Genomic DNA, 23,773 nt, shown 5'->3' with positions numbered 1-23,773 from the left:
TTTTTTTTTTTTTTTTTTTTTTTTTTTTTTTTTTTTTTTTTTTTGGGCCAAGTAGTAAACAGAAATTTTTATGGTGCACAAAAGACTATCACTTCATAATTGAAGGAAGGTTGCTCCGCTCGCTCTGCGAGAGAAGGGAAATGTGAAAGCGAAAATGGGAAAGAAAAAATGCCTTCTGCATTGGTGAGCATCTGAATAGTATCGTAAAATTCCGACAAGTACGAAAGTCCCAGGATGCAAATGGGATTCATACATACAGGTCACTGGCAACCTCTGCGATCCGAAATATTGTATTTGAAGCATTTAACCGTTAATTATGATGTTCAGTATATTTCCAAATATCCTCCTGTAGTCACAGTGTTGTCTCATTTTAAAGTGTTCAATTTCTATGTAAGAATAATAGTCGAGGAAAGTAGCATGCTTATTCTGCATAATAAACGATGCTGTGTGGCCCATGATCCACGTTGCAGCGTTGTTTTTTGCTCGTGGATATCTCAGTTTTTGTGGCTGAATGATCTCTAAAAGATCTACACCACAGGGCGTCGTACGGTCTATCACCGACAATCGTTGACGAAGAAATGTAGTAATTTCTTCTGCATGTCCGCACGTGAACCTATGAAGAAGCGTATCGACCCTTCCGCATGCGTCACAGTTGGGCGTTGGATGAAGGCCAATTTTATGTAGCTTTTCATTCGTTGCTACTTTATCGTTGACTGTTAGATACCAGTCGGCTATGACGCGTGACGGTAACACGTCGCTGTGCACATTCCGCCATACTATACTCCAATGTGTATGTGGATGTTTTTCTTCGAGACGATTCCTGTGGTTTGTTGTCGTGAGAAGGCCATAAAGCTTCCTGTTCGTCAGGCTTCCGTTATCGACGATGTTGTGTCGAATGTAGCTCATTTCCATGTAGTACAGTCGCACATGTCGGTAAGAAAGTGGAATGCCGGCGATATTAACGGGTGGATCAAGGCTATGAGGCTTCCACCCCTGAATGAGGTTTGTGATGATACTGGTCCTCCGGGTACGGAACTCCTTCCTGATGCGATTTAGGAGCAGGGTGACACATTTTTTGTGTACTGTAATGAGGTTAAGGCCACCTTTGAACGAAGGTAAGGTTAAGGTATCGAATTGAACTTTGAAAATGTGCCCCCTAAAAAGAAACCAACATAACACTTGTTGTATACTCTTGGCTAGATGGTCGGAGATTGGTAGAATTTGCGCCAAATAAGTCATCTTGCTCGTAATGGCGATCTCGATGGTCTTAACTTTCTGTAGTATGTTCAAGTCACGGTCGGAGTGAAGAATCAAAGCAGCACGTAATTTATTAAGCATGTGTGACCAGTTCTTCGTCAGGAATTTGTCTGGTTTGGCCTCAAAAGTAACACCGAGGGTTGTGTGAGAATCCTTGACCTTGCACCAGGTAACATGGGATATGTCTCCGATACCGCCACCGATCTGCAAAGCTGTGGTTTTAGTTCTATTGAGTATTGCTCCTGAAAGAAATGTGAATGTTTGTAAAAGAGTTTCCGCTGACAGAAGTTGTTGCGATGATGACACAGTTACGCATACATCGTCAGCATACGCAATGCATGGGATAGTGACAGACTCGACGCTAAGTCCGATCCCGCTATGCGCCAAGTTGTTCAGTAGCGGCTCCACTGCAATGGCGTACAAAATCATTGACAGAGGACATCCTTGGCGGACGGATTGCTCAATGGAAACTTCTTTTGTAAAATGGCCATTAATGAGAATCCGTGAAGAGGCGTTTGTAGTAAGTTTGCGAATTAATTCTATGAGATGAAGTCCAAAACCTAGTTTCTTCATGCTTTTAAAGAGGAAGTCATGACGTACACGGTCATAAGCCTTCTCAAAATCTAGAAAGATCAGAGCGCCCCGTCCTTTGGTTTCAGCATACGAACAGATGATGTCCCTCAAATCGCAGGTTGCTGAGATTGCACTTCGGCCTTACACTGCACTGTACTGGTAACTGCCCAAAACCTTGTACATAACGGTTTGCATCCTTAGCTTAATCGATCTGGTGATGATTTTGAAATCGGCATTCAGGAGTGTGATGGGTCGCATGTTTTCGACCTTCCTGCTGTGCCCTTTTTTCGGTAAGGGCAGGATGATACCTTCCGTAAATGCCTTGGGTATAACTTCCAGGTGCCAGAGTTCATTCGCTATCTCGAGGAGTGTCGGACCGAGGAGATTCCAGTAACGCTGGTAAAACTCAGCGCTGAGACCGTCGGGTCCTGGTGACTTCCCTTTCTTTGCACTGTGGACCGCCAGTCGGATTTCGTCCTCTGTGAAAAGAGATTCCAGATTTGCAGTATCCTGTTGCGACAAGCGACAGCTCAAGGTCCTAAGAAAATCGTCGCACGAGTGTTCATCAACGGCTTGCTTCTTGTAAAGTTGACTATAATAGTCGTAGACGTGCGAGATGATGTCACGTTGCTTCGTGATGGCATTCTCAGCGTCATCAATGACGGCTTCAATCAACATGGCTTTACACCGTTCCGTCGTTCTCAGGATGTGGTACAGAGAGGCCCGTTCTTCGGTGGCAACGTCCTTGGGGTGGGCTCGCACGATGATGCCTTGCATTCGTTGGCGTTGTATCGCCGTGATTTTCGCTTTATATCGTTTGATTTTTATGTCGATATCGCCAGAAGGATTGTTAGCGCGACTGTACAGTTCTCTCAAACAGCGATAATAAAACTCAATAGTCTGATTCTGCCAAAAGCTTTTTTGTCGGGCGTAACTCATGAGGGTGAGGCGTAATTTAGGCTTAGCACACTGAGTCCACCACTGGAGAGCGCTATCGTAACGACGTCGTTGCCGCTGGAGCTGTTGCCACGTTATGTTCACCTCCTCTTCAAGTTGGGAATCCTGCAGAAGGCTGACATTCAATTTCCAGTAGCCTTTCCCGCGGTATATTTGCTGGCGGTGTAGGTTAAGGTAACACTGATACGCACAATGGTCGGAGATGTTGACAAGAGCTATGTCACAGTTCACAGCGTGTCGCTGAAGGGCCTCGGACACATAGAGCCTATCCAGCCGACTGGCAGAATGACTGGTTACGAAGGTGTACGCTACCCGTTCACCGTGCAGTTGTTGCCATGTATCGTGAAGACGCATGCCATGAATTAAATGTTCAAGTTCGATACATCTGTTCGTGTTAGGAGTTTGGCCTCTGTCGTTAACACACAATTGAAGTCACCACCGAGGATGAGATGTGCACGATAAGCGCTAAGAAGAATGGGAACCTCGTTTTTATAAAATGTTGAGCGATCTCTCTTATGAGTGCTACCTGAGGGAGCGTACACGTTAACAATCTGCACACCATTCACTCGAAGAGAAATGCCACGACCACTAGGCAGCCGCTGCACATCCGTAAATGGTATACCGTCGCGCAGAAGTATGGCAGTGCCTACAGCATCCTGGAGATTGATGTTATCAATGAGAACGTAACCGGGCACTTCTAAGACTGTGACTACCTCCTGTAGGAGGGCAATGTCAACGCTGGTACCATACAAGAAATCAGTTAGCGAACGGAGTTTCACCGCACTTTGAATTCTATTGACGTTAAGTGTGGTAACGTTGTAGGTTTGGCTATCGCACATGATGGTTCAGAGGACAATGAGCTCTGTGTTGGATCGTCCTTCTCGACGTCTTTGAATCAAACTCGTTGGGAACGTCTGGAGTACTCAGAGAGTGGAAATGTCGCAGCGCGATGGTCATGCGCGAGAGCAGCTACTGCTGCATCTCCTCGTCCTGCTGCCACCACGGCTCATTGCTGTCGGGGTGCTTCGCGGTGCGCGCGCCGCTCTGCCCGCCACCGCCGGCTGAGTCTGTCAACGTGGTCGCATCCGCCTGACCACCACGCGGGGCTGCGACTGACGTCATCGAGTTCCTGCGGGAGCGCTGCTGCAGCTGTTCGCTACTCTATTCGCTCTTCCTCTTAGCCGTTACGGTGCTCTGTTCCCTCTCAGCGCTCAGTAGTGCCTTCAGGTGTTTGGTGTGTTCACGAATGCGTTCTTGCCTCGCGGTGTCCTCGCAGCGCACGGAGCAAGAAGATTGAGGTTCAGTCTCGCTGCCACTTTCTGACATGTGTACGGGTCTCAAATCATCCGACTTTTCCTCTTTGCTACTATTCCCTTTGCTTCTCCTTCGGCGGCCTTTCTTCGTTTCTGCTGCAGTCTCTACCGATAGGGGCGGTTCAGGCAAACTGATCTGCACCCGCTCCTGTATCTCACACGGCTTAGTTTCAGAGGTGGCTGGCGCATCGTTGTTATCCAGCGGTAACTGCCCTGGTGAGGATGACGGTGCCGGATCGACGTCCGTCCTACCGCAAATGTCTTGGGCACTGCATTCCACCTGAACTGGCATCTCCGCCTCGCTAACACGTTCCGGCTGCCGAGGTGGTGGTACCGTCCCCGCGACTACCTCACTCAATAGCGGAACAAGCTTTTCACTACCGTCTGCAGGACGTTCCCGTGGAAGTTGAAATGGACGTCGACGTGTACAGTTCATCCGCAGATGTTCTGTTGAATGGCAGATCGAACAGGTAGGGGGTTGTCCAATGTAAGTTACCTGTGCACGGCAGCCGCCAATGGCAACATACGAAGGTATATGCTTTTTTAAGTCCACACGTACACTTCGCACCCCGCTGTTAACTTGGTAGCGATATGCCCTCGACCATTTTTCATTGGTAACTGACAAAACAACGCCGTACAGTGACAGAGAACGTGCTATCAGGTCATTAGGGCACTCAGGTGGCACATTAAATACCCTGACGGTTCTCACTCCGTATCCCGAAGGCACGATTTGGACATTGCTAATACTGCCATCATTATGACGAAATGGTCTCACACCAGCATGCTCCTCAACGAATTTCTCATAAGTGTCACTCGAAATAAATTTGATAAATAACGAGTACTGCACAAAGTCCAACTGGAACGTGTCGACTATATCTTCCGGCAATTTCAGATCCTCAAAAATCCACTCATGGATTTCGAAAGCCGTCGGTCGCAAGGCAGCACGATCGAAAACACACTGAACGCTGTTCGCTCTGTTAATTGTCGACATCTTACTTACAACAGTGGTACAGATACAAACGTTAACAGCGCTCGCACACGCTGCGCAGCTCTCCACCGCATCACTGCTCGTGACGTAAACACTGGCCCGCGCTACCGCCCGTCACCGCGCGATGTGCACTGGCCGAGTGCCTGAGCACGACTGGGTTACCAAGGAGCTACCGAACAGGTGAGGGTCTTTGACGTACTTACTGGCTCAGTAGCCGCTATGGCAAATAAATCGCAACATAAGAGACGAGAGTAGTTGTATTTCCCGTGTGGAACCACTTTCGTTGACTCAAAAGCATTAACTGATATCCTTATGTCACGACTCAAGAGAAAATCACTTACAGTATTCAATTGAAATGACACGATAATATCAAGTGAATTTACCAGGATAGTTCTGTGCCATCAAGGAAGTAATTCGTCGGTCACAGAGTTGCCAAACATATTCTGCGCTGTTGCCAAGTTTCAGTTATAGTGCCAGGAAGGATACCAGCTGATGTGTTCTGTGAGTGACCTCGGAAGTGACTATAGCTTCATCTCAAAGTTGCGGGTGGCAAGGGCCGCGAGATCCTCATTATATGCCCATGAGTCTTATTCGCATAACTAGGTTTAGAGGCTAGAGTGCAATTACTTGTAATACATCGATGCACTGAATGCAAACTAAATGTCATATATTAACAACTGCGACAATTATTTGTGTTTTACTGTCTTAATCGGATCGAAACCTTGAAAGCGTATTCACCAGACGCGATTCACAATTTTGGAGCTTCTCCAGTGGTTGAGTTGGCAATGCCTCTTTGCTGTACAATATTGTTATTGAGATCACTGTCATTGGCACATCCACCAGAAGACAGGCATGGCCTGGCTTATTGTTGTCAGCTTTCCTGACGGATATTCTGCCTTTGCTCGAAACGTGAAGACTTAAGATGAATTCGAACATTCCATATGCCGAAAATTTCTTCCAGCTCTAACATACAAATAACTGTTACAATAAGCGGCAGAAAAGCGCCTGTGAACCAAAAGTTAATGATGCAATCATAATTAGTGGAATCTGACAAATTCCATCTGTCATCTGATAATTGTGAAAACTACTTTTTCATCTTCACAGCACCGCAGTATGAACTCAAGGGTTTCATAGAATACCTATACTTAATTTTGTTGTGATCGTTTTCAATGACAGTAGGGGAGGAGCAAAACCATCTGACTTGAAACATACTTTTCCAGTGGGATTTGAATCTTTGGCTACAGTTGCAGTAGCACGTCCAGTGAGGTATCAAGAATGTGAGCAATCACTCATTGCTAAAGTATAGCCTAGGGCAGAAAGAAGCAGCTTTCCGACACAGTAAACGATGAGAGACATTGTCGCTGTCACTTATTGAACAGAAATTGTTCAGAAAATTACAATAACATCTAGTGAAATAAGTAGGTTGATGCAGCTCCAGTCTGGCACTATCACTGAGTTGCCAAACGTTTTCCGAATAGCACATATGATATAAATTTGTGTGTGTGTGTGTGTGTGTGTGTGTGTGTGTGTGTGTGTATGTCTGTTCTTAGGACATTTCCGAAAGAACAGACACTGCGAATCGAAATAGACAGACTTCTTAATCAATTAAAGATTGAAGGACAGATGTCCAGGCTGTCATGGGCATTAAAACAGAACAACAGCGTCAGATGAAAATTTGTGCCTGACCAGATTCGAACCCGGATCTACAAAATTTTAATACCAAAATACTGCATCTCGGTTCTTACAATAGTGCAATAGGTGCGCACTGGTTAGATGTAAGTGAAGAGAGTCTCCAACTCCGACTGTGGTTAAGGGCGAATCCCAAGCGCATGGCCACAACAACTGGGAGCAGAATGTCATCCGAACCTTGTCCTCTTTGCCTCCGCCTACCTGGTGCTGAAACTCTTCTCAAACATAAAAAAAAATTAGTCCAGTGATCAGAACGTCTGTCCAGTAAGGAGGAGGTCTGCGTTCGAAGCCCAGTCGGTCACAAATTTTAATCTGCCGTCGTTGCTGTATTTCAACGCGCTGTGACAGTGTGCTCGTCGGTCCTTCGATATTTAAGATGCAATTCTTTTTGACGCAATAGAGGTGACTTGCGAACATTTGTCTTGCCATCAATGTAACAGGACTTCAACGGCATCCAACCCTTAGTCATACCTTTGTGCCGGCGCTAACCCTTGTCATATACAAGCGAATTAGGTTGTAGTTCATATTTACTCAAATAACGAATGGTCAGTATACAAATATGCAGGCCGGGGTGGCCGAGCGGTTCCAGGCGCTACAGTCGGGAACCGCGCGACCGCTACGGTCGCAGGTTCGAATCCTGTCTCGGACATGGATGTGTCTGAGGTCCTTAGGCTAGTTATGTTTAAGTAGTTGTAAGTTCTAGCGAACTGATAACCTCAGAAGTTAAGTCCCATAGTGCTCAGAGCCATTTGAACCATTTCTGAAGTATACGAGTAATTACGAACAGTACAAACAGGATTGCAGCGAAGTGATCCCTTAACCAGGTGCAACATGGAGTACCTGTCTAATGAGTCATTCCAGCTGCATAGCTGAGGGTAAGATTTGTTAAGCATTTCATTGCAGAATTAATGTAATACCCGCACGATAATCTCTGCAGTCATACTGTATTAGGAGCCCGCGATTGGAGTATTATGTTCGTTGAATCGGATTACTTAAGCTGAGGCCCAATAAAGACAAGCGATGACGCCACAACACTATCTTTACTTAAGTAGGTAGTCAGCGCTAAATTATGTGCGCCACCATTAACGTTGCTGTAAGCAGTTTGACAGCATAACACCACCACAACTACTGACAACCTGAACCATTATCATCACGCAGTTGTGACTCTCAGTGATTACAGGTTGCTGATGTTTGTCAAGAATAGCGGAAAGCGCCTCTGAAGTTCCATTTGCAATACGACTAGGACGGAGAGAATGCTAAATAACAGTAATAGGTCACCCAGCGAAGAGAAGAGTCCACGTATTGTCTCAAGTTTTCGCAGTTTGATATTAATGCAGTTCCCGATAGTTTCACACTAACGGGTTCTTTTGGCTATCGAAATACTCATATGGGAATCATAAAAGTGTAATTGCTAGAACGCTCAACTACCTTAATAACACCTCATTCTGGATTGAATACGACTCGGAAAGCGTCGTTAATTTGACGTTTTCATCAATCTCCTGACGTCTCACTGAATGAAGTCTGAAGTGCACGCACAGTTGTGTTGCCTGCCGCAAGGATTCTGTGAAGTGTTGTGGCAGCTGGCAGTCATTGCTGAATACACACATCTGCAAATATCCTCACTGCTCTAGCGGAACTCGTCTTTGTTGCCTTTTTTCCATACCGTAATTAGCACAAAAACATAAGGCTTGTTCTGCTGAAGAACTTGATGCCCACAAGTCCTGAAATAAGAATCTTCTAGCGGGAGTAATACATGAAAGGAAACAGACTGTTGGACAAAAGAATGGACAGCTCCCTGCTTTTGGCGTTTCCGATAGCGCCTACGATAAGAATCTGGTGTCATATTATGCTTCAGAACTCTAAACTGTTTATTTTTTTACTTCATACTAAAACAAAAGTTGTGATATGAGAAGAGGAAATGACTTATATGCTTCTCAGGAAATTTAGTTTTTCGTGTTTATTTTCTCACTTCATATTAAAAAATGGTTCAAATGGCTCTGAGCACTACGTGACTTAACAGCTGAGGTCATTAGTCCCTTAGAACTTAGAACTACTTCAACCTTACTAACCTAAGAACAGCACACACATCCATGCCCGAGGCAGGATTCGAACCTGCGACCGTAGCAGTCGCGCGGTTCCGGACTCCACACCTAGAACCGCTCGGCCACCGCGGCCGGCTCATATTAAAACAAAGGCGTTAATATGAGAAGAGGAAATGAAATATACGCTTCCAAGACATAATATTTCCTTGTGTGCTATTACTGCATACATGAAAGCCCTGCAATTAATTTTTGTATGTTGGATAAATTTTGATATCACCTCACATTCCTTTGTGAGAAGATTCGTATTTTCTTGGGATCCAAATAGAGCGGATATTTCATCACTGTTTAATATTCTGATGACTAATGACATGATACCCGTTGCAATTGCTCCATGGCACCTGTGAGGAGAGTCTCACGTTGGTTACTATAAGAATACGCAGGCAGTGATATCCGCTCACTGCAGTCAGAGCAAAGGTGATTTCTTTCTGTTTAGGGCGAAGCGTCAGCTGCAGTGTCCACGCTCAGCCAACATAAACAAATCGCGGCGGCATTGGGCACTGCTAATCGCTGCACTTGTCGCGAGCCTCGACAACAAGAGCGCACTGTCTCTGCTAGCGATACTATGGAGTTAAAACATCTTACTTAACGTAATACGCAGGACGTGGGATGGGTAAAAATTCAGTTTGTAACTTCCCATCGCATTAAAATACTTTACAGTCATATTTGATGCAATATTTATTGTTGGTTGTCTCTCTAATGTTAATAGTATTGATTCAGATTGTGCGTTAACACGAAGACACACACACACACACACACGCAAACAGTCATTGATTCCAGTGAGGGTGACAACTACTGTGTGTTGAACAACACATGCACCAGTCAGTTCCTCAGTTGGCGTCGAGTGGATGAGATTTTTCAATTACCTTGCATTGCAAGAATTGTAAGGAGGTGACTGAAAGTAAATGGACTTGTTGTATGCTAAAGAGCTGCGACAAAGCAAAGCTTGACCGATTATCAGATAATTGTCCACATGGGCTTTGTGGACGGGTATACTTTTAGTAACCAACCCACCCACGATCATTACGTAAGATTTCTCGAGGGCGTAGGGGAATTGATTTCATTAAGTCGTCGACAGTGTAGCGTGATGGTTTACTTCCCACCATACGTTTTCTATATTCGTCCAAAAGTCGCTTGCATTTGTAGGGACACATGGCAATGACCTTGTTACCTCTGCCCACATATTCTCTATCTGGTTGATGTTCGGTGATCGTGGAACAAACGGCAACAGCTTTTTTCTCTCTTGGCCCTGAAACCAATCTCGCACTGCCCTGCTATGATGGATGGAGCTCTGCTCCTGTAAATAAACTGTTATCTCGTTAGTTCATATATTTATATTTAAATAACGTATTTGTAATAAGCATATTGGATTATTATTTTCCACACTGTTAAAGAATTCATTCCCTGTCATAGATAAGTGATCTGGATTCAACAGTCCGATTTAGAATGTGGTTCACCCAGTCTATGATATGATGAGAGTCGTAGTCGGATATCCACATTAAGACTGACTGCCTGAATCCGATTAGGACGATCTTGTATCGAAATGAAATTACAGAAATCGGATAATTTAAACGTCTGTATTGCAACAATGCTGCGCACATAAATTCCTATGATGGAGTAACAGCTAGCAACTGTCTAAGGGAAAGTGAGAAATATGTCGACTAGCAGCAATCTATCGTAATTACAACCCATATTTATCTGATGGAAATATTGAATCGAACAATACACCTCTATTTCAGTGGAGGGAAGATACTCCATATCAGATTTGCTGATGACATAATAATAATAATAATAATAATAATCCCGTGTGGCCGATAGGGGAAACCCTCCCCCATATGGGTGGTACCGAGGAAATCAAATACTTGGGGTGAACCAAATACTAACACAATCCTGAACGGCTACTCAATCCGTTGCACCCAAAATCCAGACACATCTGAGTGAAAATCACCGCTACTCTGGTCACCGTCTGTTAGCTCAATGAGCTTGGCTGAAAATATTTGCTTCCAAAGGCTTCAACACCCTCTGGTCCTGTCCGGTCCTGGTATCACCCAGGCCAAACCAATGAAACACAAGAAAACATGAACTATGCAAGCAAAGGTAACTTTACCCCAGGTGGTACACAACCTGGCCACCGATAGGCGGCAGTTGGATTTTCGGACTCTGGGTTAGCACGGCAGAGAATATCGAAGATCTCTGGTAAATTTCCCGACAAGCAGAAAACATTCATTTGAAAACTAAACATCGATACATTGATCCAAACAAGAAACCTCAATAATCTCACAGTAGAAATCGTCCGCCAAAAATTTCTCATCCTTGCTCTTCAAGAACCACGATTAATTGACAATTAAATTTTGCATTACGGAAACCATGACATCTTCAAGAGGAAAATACAACAAAAGGTACCGAAACGCGTACCAATCTTCGGCACTGCATTTCTCGAACACAGATCTGTCATCAACTCTGTCAAAGAAATCGCATCCATCAACAATCGATTTATGATTATGCTCATTCAGAGCCCCTATAAAAGATATACACTCGAAAATACTGTGAGCAAAATTCACCAAGATAGCGTGAAAATACTAATGGGAGACTTCAACTCTCTATTTGGGACAGAAAAAACCTGTAGAAAAATCATTGGTACAAATTCAACACACCGAAACGCTTAGACCAACGGCACACGTCTGACTGACATTTGCCAACAATTCAACCACAAAAGAACGTTTTCCCACTTTAGGAAGTAGCCTGTTTCCAAGAAACATGTTTGGCTACCAGGTGCAAGCTGCTTTCGTTCGCCTTTCGAGACTCGCTGAAAGCCAGATTTTTAATTCTTTAGTAGCAGAGCTACAAGCAGGCAGATACAAACACAAGAAGGGAATCGTAAGACAACGCTCGAGCAAAATGCGCCTCGCTACTTTCAGTAACCCTTAGTGTCAGAGCGAAAACCTTACGGTACTGCCAAATTCATAATGACGACATATTTTTTGTTGTTGTGAATACATAATTTTATCTATGAAATGCCACATTTTCATAATAATTGCGAATGATACAGGAAATGAAGAAAATACAGATCTTTTCGAAGTCAAAAGTCGGTAATCTCCTACTAATTCGTGTTAAAATAGGCTCAATCGTCTTACAGATACTTAATGCTTTATTAAGATAGTCTGCCGTCGTGATGTTTCTGTAGTAAGCTGAATTTAATTTGTATTAGTACAGTGAATATTTTAATTGGAATTTCCATTAGTTTACTAAACGCAACAGTAATCATCAAAGAGAAATTAATCAGCAAAAGAATTTTCTTTCACGATATCTAAAACGATCTGACAATGCTAAAGTTGTTTACAAATTCTAAGCCAGTAGAAACCTACTGGTTCCAACAATATCATTATACCAGAGTAGTTTTAAGAGTATTTTCGTGTAGAAATGAATTGACGAGAGGGACAAGTGCTTGAGAGAGGATTTGTCTATCAATACAAGTGCCTGAGAGACGACTTTAATTTCAATCTCCTGGATAGTTTTGTTTCTCAAATCAACAAGTGCGTTATCATGCAGTAGCACATGTGATGTAGTTGTGTTGCTCGATTTTCTTACGCTGAGACCGAAAGGTGTCTCAGTTGTTGGCAACAAATTCCAGCTGTGTTGCACACAGCCCTTGGGGCAGAATTCGTAGCCGAAAACACTCTTTTGGAGCTATCAGATTTAAAATATTATGTTCACACTACTCTTTGCTCGAGTTTATGTCTTTTGGAGGGGCTCAGCCTTTCATTTCTTCTTAGGAAGTTAACGATAGAGACATCATAACATGTCACCAGCAACAGTACTACATACGAATGCTCAATGAGCGACCTGATGGCGTTCAATAATAGTCACTCCGTTGATTTTTGTAGTTTCGAATTAGAGCATGCAGTACTCCTACACCAGACTTCTGAACTTTGCCTGTTGAATGCAAATGTCGCATGATGGTATAATGGTAATCTATCACATATATCAGTAGTCGAGACTTCCTTAATGTGGAAAATCATTCATGCCAGAACGATCTTTGTTGAAACAAGACTATCTTTTTCTGGCGTATTTTTCCCAAAAGCACTCGCTCCACACACAATTCAAATCTTTCTGGTTGCCTCCTCTGCATTCACCCCTCTGTTATACCAAAAGTAAACGTTGTGTTGCAGATGTTACACCTATTTCCACTTGCGCCTCAATTTTACAATGCTTAACTGTAGTTCATGATTTTCAAGTTTGCAAAATCCATTGCTTAACTGCCAGATAATAACTAGAACTTCAAATTCGAAAATGACAGTTGAGACACACACTGACAGCGTCGCGACGCGTTCACCTGGGCGGCGTCGGATTTCAGGCGGCGGGTGGCGTCTGGCTGGTCGCCGGTAGCCGCTGCAGCGCGAGGAAATGCTCGAGCGTAAGCTGTTATGATCGCGGCGCAGCCACGAGCTATCATGCGGAATTGTTTCTGGAATACTTGTTATTGCTGGTGGGTAGAATGTTAAGCGAATTATCTTCGATGTTCAGTCAGACTCATAACTTTAGACGGATTGTGGCCAAAAAAAAAAAAAAATTACGGTTGGACGCGAACAGGCGACTATAACTTTAGAACGCACGACGCTTGCCACTAGACCACGGGCCCACGTAGTCCAACAATCTCTCGGAAGTAGATAACACTTCCTCCTGACACTTCCGCATCTTACAGTGTTGCCAGATTGTGCAGATTGCCGGACTTAGAGTTGTCAGTTTTATTGGCCGCCTTAAGTGAATGACTCGGACTTAGTCTCTGTGGCGGCCGGCCGGCGGTCAGTTTTATTGTCTAAGACTGTACGTACGTGAAAGAAAGTTAATAATCGAAATCTCGTGGAAAGATCTAGAAGGGCTTTTATTTTGTGATAAACACCCATATTTTCTCGTCATTCCACAACTCTCTCTCTCTCTCTCTGTCTCGCCTGTCTGTCTGTCTGTCTGTCTGTCTCTCTCTCTCACTCTCTCTCTACGTATATATCTATCTGTCTCGTTATATAAGAAAGAGGATCTTACAGTTTTCCTTGCTGCCACTTTTTGATCCTTGATGGTATCTTAGCTAAATAATTTTGTAATTCATTTTGATCGTCTAATTGCTAGGCGGTAAATGGCAGCACCATCTGCAACTTCAAGCAACAACACTAACCAACAAAATTGTCCTGTTTTTCTGTGACTGGCATGAAAACGGCTAATTTTCATGGGTGTGCTGGTAACGAAAATGTTAATGAAATTGCAAGATTAGCTCTCGTTTTGGAGTTGTAGTTTTCTACTGGTAGCTGATTAGTGTCCAGCAGTAATCGGCTAACATTGATGCACTTCATTTCCCCAGGTATTCATTTCCATGTCCGAAATTTACTAGTGGAAGCGTTCTCCGTGTTCGTCGGTTACAGCACCACAGTTGTCAGAAAATAAACGAGTGGGAATCTAGGAAATGTAACTTTAAGGACATGTTGGACCCTAGTCGATTGTAGCAGTGCAGGAGAACTGCCACAAGATTCTTACGGCTTTCTGCCCTCTTATCACCTAGAAATCTTGTTGACACTTGGATAAGGACATCACAAGCCAAGTTGTCGCCACCTGTCGGGATGGTGTTGGAATGCTCATCTTTGTTCAGTTTGCGCATCTGGGGACCCAAGAAAATCCCCTCTTTTATCTTCACCTCATTAAGACGTGGAAATTTCTCTCGAAAGTAGAGAATTACTTTTATAGTTTTTCCCGTGGCCTCAACGAAGTTTTTCAATAGCCCCAATTTTATATAATGAGTAAGGAGAATTAGGTCCTCAGATTCGACAAGTACTTCGTGCATAACATTGTTCGATCCTTGTCCAAGTAACTGACGCTTAGGTCAGTCTTCCTTCTTATAATGAAATGCTTTGGCGCAGCTGTTCCATAAGAACAGGAAGCAACAGAGTTTGGTGTAGCCGTGTTGTAGTCGAAGTAATATGCCTATGACTTTCAGATTCCTCCAAATCTGCCATTTAAACTTGTCATAATTCGGTCGCAATAACAATTGTTTCAAGTTATTATATGTTTCCGGCGCGACCGCTACGGTCGCAGGTTCGAATCCTGCCTCGGGCATGGATGTGTGTGATGTCCTTAGGTTAGTTAGGTTTAAGTAGTTCTAAGTTCTAGGGGACTGATGACCTTAGAAGTTAAGTCCCATAGTGCTCAGAGCCATTTTATTATATGTTTCCTTCATGTAAGGTGCATACCCAATCGGAATCGTTGCCATTATACAGTAGCACGCACTTGGGACTTACTTTGAAAGAGTCGATGAACAACCTCCACTGATCACTTTATAGTCCATACCCATAGCTGCCATTAGTCCCTGTACGTCACTACCAAATAGCTACTTCTTCTCACTTTCGAAAAAATGAAAGGAATAACGTATACCGGTACCGGAAAGCAGTCACATTGACCGTTTTATCAAGATAATTCCACTGCTGCAGTTTTGATGCCATCAGTTCAGCTTTCCGTTTCAATAATTCCAGATTCCTCACTAGGTCATTAAGTTCACACTGTGTTTTTTTGTGAATCTCTGTACACTCATCGTTACACTCAAAATCACGATGTTTCGAAGAACTAGATTTTGTAGGTGATGGTGGAGCACTAGTTTCACTAACGCCACCGTCACTATTACAATCAGGTTGAATAGGAACAGGCAGTCCGTCTCCGTGAGGCTCCGGTCGGATGGCCGACGTCATGTTAGGAAATATCAAGGAAGATTTTTTTCTTCAAATGGTTTGACGGTTCTCGCCAGACAATGGGCTTAGCAAAGCTCATGGAAGATCTTTTAAGACTCAACTACTAATGAATACTAGAGACACAAGGTATGCAACATAGAAGAGGAGCCTAAGGCTTGTCCTGGTCCCCAATTTCACAGTAAAAGTACAGTCTCTATGCCATTCTAATATAAGACATTATTGTCCTCCATTGCGATTTCAGAGTAGCCTGTCCAAAATGCAGCAAAAATTATCAACAATGTTTGGCATTTGCGATGCATATTGGATCACAGGAATTACAGTGACCACACGCGCTAACTAGACTTCAGTAACCAGTGGTGTACATGTTCCGCCCATGCTTGCCCGGTGGCCAGGCGGGCAGGCCGCCGCGCGTCGTCAACAGAACGGGCAGGCTGCTTCACTCCCAGCCAAGCCAAGCAGAACCCAACCCGGGCAGGCTGCGGGAAACTTGCTTGCCTGCCCATATTACTGCTGAGCTGCGCTACGCAGCCGTTTAGTCTGCGCGCGTCATTGTCGTATTATGAACGTTAGTTAAAAGTTTTTATTTTACCTGAGCACCAAAAGACAAACCCCAACATTATATATATATATATATATATGTATATATATATATATATATATATTAATTTCAGGTCAAAAAATATTGGGTTTTATTTGTACATTCTTCCTTTACGAGTATATTTCGTGCTTATTATCTATATAAATAAAAATAAATTGCCAAATGTGTTGATAAGCGTAAAACTCGAGAACAGCTTTTTTTTTTTTTTTTTTTTTTTTTGCTGTGTTCGTAATTCTCAGGACAAGGTTTTTATGAAATAAAATTTTGGAAAATCGACCGAAAAATCGGAAAATTTGAGAAAACCTGAAAGTGCGTTTTCATTGTGTCCGTGTGTTTGTATTGGATACAATCTTCACGAAATTTTGCACACTGTACCTTGAAACCAAGAGGAAGGTCACAGTCTATATAAACTTTCGTCGGGTGCATGGCAGGGGTTACTTTACCTAACGGAATTCGACAAATTGTACGTTTTTATTCCTATCTTGATGAAATTTGTCACACTTGATATTCAAAGCAGGTTGAAGGGCACTGTCTGCTTAAAATTCTGAATGGTGCATGGGGGAGCGTACTTTACTTACACACTTCTACACCAACATACAGTTTTATTCGGATCTCGAAGAAATTTTGCACGCTTGACCATCAAGAGGAACATCACTGTCTACATAATATTTCGGACAGTGCACGGAATTGAGCACCTTACAAAAGATTTTGACATCGTTTGCGGCCTCATAAACACACGAAAACGTTTCCCATGCGGCACTTGAGCTCTGTTTCGTTCAAATGGTTCGAATGGCTCTGAGCACTATGCGACTTAACTTCTGAGGTCATCAGTCGCCTAGAACTTAGAACTAATTAAACCCAACTAACCTAAGGACATCACACACATCCGTGCCCGAGGCAGGATTCGAACCTGCGACCGTAGCGAACGCTCGGTTCCGGACTGTAGCGCCTAGAACCCCACGGCCACTCCGACCGGCTCTCTGTTTCGTTACCAACATGTCTTCGCCAGTCGTCAATTTTTTTTCAATCTCACTAAAGTTCGACCTATTCATTGTGCTGCCCCCACCGTTGCGATAAATGAACTGCGGGATTACTACCTGGCTACTCTAGTCACGGTAGCTCGACAGCGCAACCTGTTGTCAGACGCAGCAAGCTGAACGGGTCCCGAGAAGCTTGGCAGGCCTGCGGGAACACAAGTAGCCCGGGCTTACGGGAGCCCAAGTCGGCCGCATTACCCACTATGCCTCAGTACACGCGCACTCTTGTGTTTACGTTGCGGCAGGCTGACCTGCATGAATGGTTGCAGAGGAGCTAGGGGCAAGCAGGCTGCAAGGGGAATTTGTACACCTCTATCAGTAACACGTTGTTCCAGCTTACGAACAGAACACAGCTTCCAATAGACTGAAACTACGCTTGTTGAAACACACTCCGCTCCTCCCTTCCTCTCCCCCTTCCCCTTGTTGCTACGAGCACAGACTAAAAATAGCGGCAAAAAACACACAGCTATTGTTGCCTGAAACTTCATCACTCTGTCTACCATCAACGGGACTTTGAAGCCTATGAGGGAAGGGACTGTCGGTAAACGCTGATACAATATACACTCCTGGAAATGGAAAAAAAGAACACATTGACAGCGGTGTGTCAGACCCACCATACTTGCTCCGGACACTGCGAGAGGGCTGTACAAGCAATGATCACACGCACGGCACAGCGGACACACCAGGAACCGCGGTGTTGGCCGTCGAATGGCGCTAGCTGCGCAGCATTTGTGCACCGCCGCCGTCAGTGTCAGCCAGTTTGCCGTGGCATACGGAGGTCCATCGCAGTCTTTAACACTGGTAGCATGCCTCGACAGCGTGGACGTGAACCGTATGTGCAGTTGACGGACTTTGAGCGAGGGCGTATAGTGGGCATGCAGGAGGCCGGGTGGACATACCGCCGAATTGCTCAACACGTGGGGCGTGAGGTCTCCACAGTACATCGATGTTGTCGCCAGTGGTCGGCGGAAGGTGCACGTGCCCGTCGACCTGGGACCGGACGGCAGCGACGCACGGATGCACGCCAAGACCGTAGTATCCTACGCAGTGCCGTAGGGGACCGCACCGCCACTTCCCAGCAAATTAGGGACACTGTTGCTCCTGGGGTATCGGCGAGGACCATTCGCAACCGTCTCCATGAAGCTGGGATACGGTCCCACACGCCGTTAGGCCGTCTTCCGCTCACGCCCCAACATCGTGCAGCCCGCCTCCAGTGGTGTCGCGACAGGCGTGAATGGAGGGACGAATGGAGACGTGTCGTCTTCAGCGATGAGAGTCGCTTCTGCCTTGATGCCAATGATGGTCGTATGCGTGTTAGGCGCCGTGCAGGTGAGCGCCACAATCAGGACTGCATACGACCGGGGCACACAGGGCCAACACCCGGCATCATGGTGTGGGGAGCGATCTCCTACACTGGCCGTACACCACTGGTGATCGTCGAGGGGACACTGAATAGTGCACGGTACATCCAAACCGTCATCGAACCCATCGTTCTATCATTCCTAGACCGGCAAGGGAACTTGCTGTTCCAACAGGACAATGCACGTCCGCATGTATCCCGTGCCACCCAACGTGCTCTAGAAGGTGTAAGTCAACTACCCTGGCCAGCAAGATCTCCGGATCTGTCCCCCATTGAGCATGTTTGGGACTGGATGAAGCGTCGTCTCACGCGGTCTGCACGTCCAGCACGAACGCTGGTCCAACTGAGGCGCCAGGTGGAAATGGCATGGCAAGCCGTTCCACAGGACTACATCCAGCATCTCTACGATCGTCTCCATGGGAGAATAGCAGCCTGAATTGCTGCGAAAGGTGGATATACACTGTACTAGTGCCGACATTGTGCATGCTCTGTTGCCTGTGTCTATGTGCCTGTGGTTCTGTCAGTGTGATCATGTGATGTATCTGACCCCAGGAATGTGTCAATAAAGTTTCCCCTTCCTGGGACAATGAATTCACGGTGTTCTTATTTCAATTTCCAGGAGTGTAATTGTAATTAAGTGCACCTTCCCATAATTCGGAAACGAGAGCTAATTCGAGGTTTCCATTGTTATTTTCGTCATCAGGGTGGTCAGTGGTGTTGATAAACATTTATTTAACCGCAGTTGCATTTTCACCGTTAGTTATAGTAATCGATGCTTCGTGAAGTTCCACTTCGATAGATGGACTTTCATCAGTACGTGAGATATTGCCTGCCACTTTTGAAGGTAGCAAGAAAACTAATTGCTTCGCCAATTCACTCGGTTTATTCCAATTGTAAATGCCTGGTGCATTTCGTTTCCACCTATACCAATATGTATGCCATCATCTCTCAGCAATGATCCGGCACTTTTATTTAACTCAGGCTTAACGATTTGGGTATATTTATGATTTATATTTGAATTTAACGTTCTGTAGGAAGGGTAGCTTTGCTTATGAGCAATGATATCCCCGAGAACTTCGTTTCATGACTCTTCTTTAGTGTCATCGCCATCATCCTCATCATTTCTGTCATCATGATCATACTCTTCTTCTTTTTCTTGCCCTTTTTCTTTCTCTTTTTCTTCTTCTTGTTATTCTTCTTCTTCTTATTCTCTGCCTTCTGCTTTGACATGTGTACTGTTTTCTTTGGTTTCGTCTCCTTCATCTGTCTTGTTTTGGATTTTCTCCTAACGAGATTTTTTTGTATCTTACATTAGGTACAGCTGTATTAGAGTCTGAAATTGGGAAGAGTATAATATCTCATTAATATCTGAATTAAGTGACGCTAAGAATAAATATTGTATTCAACGTTCTTTTACGAATTGATTCACTGGGTACCTTGTAGATGATAGCAATAAACTTGGCAATTAATTCACATTAAAACATTTGTAAGTAGGCTGTTTATGTTTTATTATTGGCAACGTTACGTAGCGCTCTGTATGAAAATCACTGGCTGTGCTGTGTGCTGTCTGTGGTTAGTTTGCATTGTTGTCTGCCATTGTAGTGTTGGGCAGCTGGATGCGAACAGCGCGTAGCGTTGCGCAGTTGGAGGTGTGCCGCCAGCAGTGGTGCATGTAGGGAGAGAAATGGCGGAGTTTTGAAATTTGTAAGACTGGATGTCATGAACTGCTATGTGTATTATGATTTTTCGACACTATTAAGGTAAATACATTGTATGTTCTCTATAAAAATCTTTCATTTACTAACTATGCCTATCAGTAGTTAGTGCCTTCAGTAGTTTCAATCTATTATTTAGCTGGCAGTAGTGGCGCTCGCTGTGTTGCAGTAGTTCGAGTAACGAAGATTTTTGTGAGGTAAGTGATTTGTGAAAGGTGTAGGTTAATGTTAGTCAGGGCCATTCTTTTGTAGGGATTATTGAAAGTCAGATTGCGTTGCGCTAAAAATATTGAGTGTCAGTTTAAGCACAGTCTTGTATAATTGTACAAAGGGGACGTTTCATACATTCATTTGGTTACTTCGTATAATACAATGTTTTCTCAGGTAATTAAACTATAGAACTGTGTGAAACCAGTATAAGCAGTTTTCATTTTTCGACAGAAATGCTGTAGCATCATGAAAGTTATTCCATATTTATTAGTGGCCTTCCTCAGTAGGATAGCACAGGCGCTATAGATTACCTTGATATCGAGATTGATCTCAAAATGCAAGTGTGGTGTCACCGCCAGATACCACACTTGCTAGGTGGTAGCCTTTAAATTGGCCGCGGTTCGTTAGTATACGTCGGACCCGCGTGTCGCCACTATCAGTAATTGCAGACCGAGCGCCGCCACACGGCAGGTCTAGAGAGACTTCCTAGCACTCGCCGAGTTGTACAACCGACTTTGCTAGCGATGGTTCACTGACAAAATACGCTCTCATTTGCCGAGACGGTAGTTAGCACAGCCTTCAGCTACGTCATTTGCTACGACCTAGCAAGGCGCCATGTTCAGTTACTATTGATATTATGAATCATGTACAGTCAAGAGCGACGCTCATCATTAATGGATTAAAGTTAAGTATTTCACCAGCTACGTCCGTTTTTCTAAATTCTAATTTCCTAGTCCTGTTCCAGACCTCACGCCAGCCTGCGTGAGCTAAAACGCGTGCCTTTCGGCTTCCTCTAATAACCCGGTGTTGGCTCTCCTGCCAACCCACAACAGCAATGTTAGCAATTTCCAGCGTCAGTGTTGCAGGAAATGTGCAATCAGCGCTTCGGGTGTCAGAATTCCACAAACTGCACTTACAGACTGCTGAGGCAATTGTGTTTATTATATTCAAGGTCAATCCTCAACATCACCTCCTCCACTTTCCTCTAGGCCAACATCATCACGCTTTCAGCCAATAGCCGGGGGGCCCCACCGCTCGCGTGCAAGAACAGTCACAGTGTAGACTGTGCTCAAAGTATCCGAACGATCAGAATTAGTTGTCAGTCATACGGAACTGCCCTCGACCAGTAGCCGTGGGGCTCGACAGCTTTTGGGCAATATGCCCTCAGGCAATAGGAATCAAGTAGGCCCCTCCCTTTTTTTGTTATAAAATCCCAACTACCTCTCATTCGAGCTTTGTACGGTATGTCATAGTTAAAGGATCAGCATGAGGTGCCAACAGCAGGACTACTGCTTTGTTAGTGAGAATCTATATACATTAATACACAGCCAAAGAGCCGAGAAGTGATTCTTCTTCTTAGTGTTGCAGCTTCTGAGCCCGTTCTCTCCGGATCCCTAAGTATCATGGCCTCGATTGGCGAGACACTTCTGTCGAGCAAAGACTTTAACAATTGTATTTCTTGCAACATTCATCAGAGAAATGAATTCACTACCTTGTCCACCAAGAATGGAAAGACATGATAATGGAAGAGTGTATGACAGTTTCTTTAGCTTACCCAGCAATCAAGAGAGGTATACATGGGAATATTGTTCAACAAATAATGGCAATGCAACAGAATGGCACGAATATGCGTTACCTGATTTGGCCCTCCAAGGCAAAGAGTTGCAATTGCTGGAGTTGTCTTTCCTTTTTTAAATGCCTCTCCTGCCGCACTAGAAATGATTGCCGCCAATCCATTGAGTTGCACTACCCAGACAGCACCTTATAGTCCCTTCTGAGACTAAACAGCTGTCCTCCCATTATTATTATCAATTTTATTATTAATATATTAGATTATAACTACTCTCCGTTATTTCTTACTTTTTCCAGCAACGCAAAATGCCCCCGATCCGCACTGACGATGGACGCAATGACTGACATCGTCAGAACTGCAGCACCATGACGCGTAGGTCTTCGACACACCACTTCGCACGCCACCAAACTAGCCACAGCTAATGGCACTTACTCAACTCGCTGAGCCTCAGTTAAGCGCTAGCAGAATGTTGCTATTCGCCTATACATATAATCTGACAGTAAGTGGGTATAAACGGATAAATATTGGCCTAGAACCCGACAGTGACATTCATGTAGCAATAAAAGTAGAAAACATTCAACATGTTGGGACTAGAGAGTATGGGCTACCTGCGCAAGATACTGGAGTGAACAGAGAAGTAGATGACGACAGAGTACGATAGCGCCCATACCCTATTAACATCGACACGTCTGGGAGGAAGTTTTCAAAAGTTGATATATGGCGAGAAACTGTGCTTTAAATAACTTCAGGGGACATGGGGTTTACATAATACATTCGAGTGTTCTGATGTATACTGTGTGGTAATGATTGCTACATGTGTTGATGACTGCTAAAGACAAACTGAGCCACTGGCGTCTGGTGCATACTATGACTTTGTGAACTACACTGTACAATAAAATAAAAGGATAACTGTTTGGAAACCCCGTAATTGACCCTCATTCCAACGCATAAGTTTGAAATATTGCACAAAGGTGCCTACAATCTTCCTCTATAAAGGTGCAAAAACGCGCCACCCTGCGTCGTCACCCTCGGGCCAGAAGACGCCCCAGACAGCAAGGTGTCGACACATGCATAAAAAGGCCACAGCTCATAACTTCATATGACGTGTCAAGTAGGTTAATGATGTTTAATTGGTACCAAATTTCCCCCCAATTCTCCCCAACACCACAAGTGGATGTATCATCTACATCTACATCTACATACATACTCTGCAATCCACCATACGGTGCGTGGCGGAGGGTACCTCGTACCACAACTAGCATCTTCTCTCCCTGTTCCACTGCCAAACAGAACGAGGGAAAAATGACTGCCTATATGCCTCTGTACGAGCCCTAATCTCTCATATCTTTGTGGTATTTCCGCGATATGTAAGTTGGCGGCAGTAAAATTGTACTGCAGTCAGCCTCAAATGCTGGGTCTCTAAATTTCCTCAGTAGCGATTCACGAAAAGAACGCCTCCTTTCCTCTAGAGACTCCCACCCGAGTTCCTGAAGCATTTCCGTAACACTCGCGTGATGATCAAACCTACCAGTAACTAATCTAGCAGCTCGCCTCTGAATTGCTTCTATGTCCTCCCTCAATCCGACCTGATAGGGATTCCAAACGCTCGAGCAGTACTCAAGAATAGGTCTATTAGTGTTTTATAAGCGGTCTCCTTTACAGATGAACCAAATCTT

The sequence above is a fragment of the Schistocerca serialis genome, chromosome 3 (genome assembly GCF_023864345.2).
Source record: "Schistocerca serialis cubense isolate TAMUIC-IGC-003099 chromosome 3, iqSchSeri2.2, whole genome shotgun sequence".
NCBI lineage: Eukaryota > Metazoa > Arthropoda > Insecta > Orthoptera > Acrididae > Schistocerca > Schistocerca serialis.
This window is presented reverse-complemented; position numbering follows the sequence as displayed.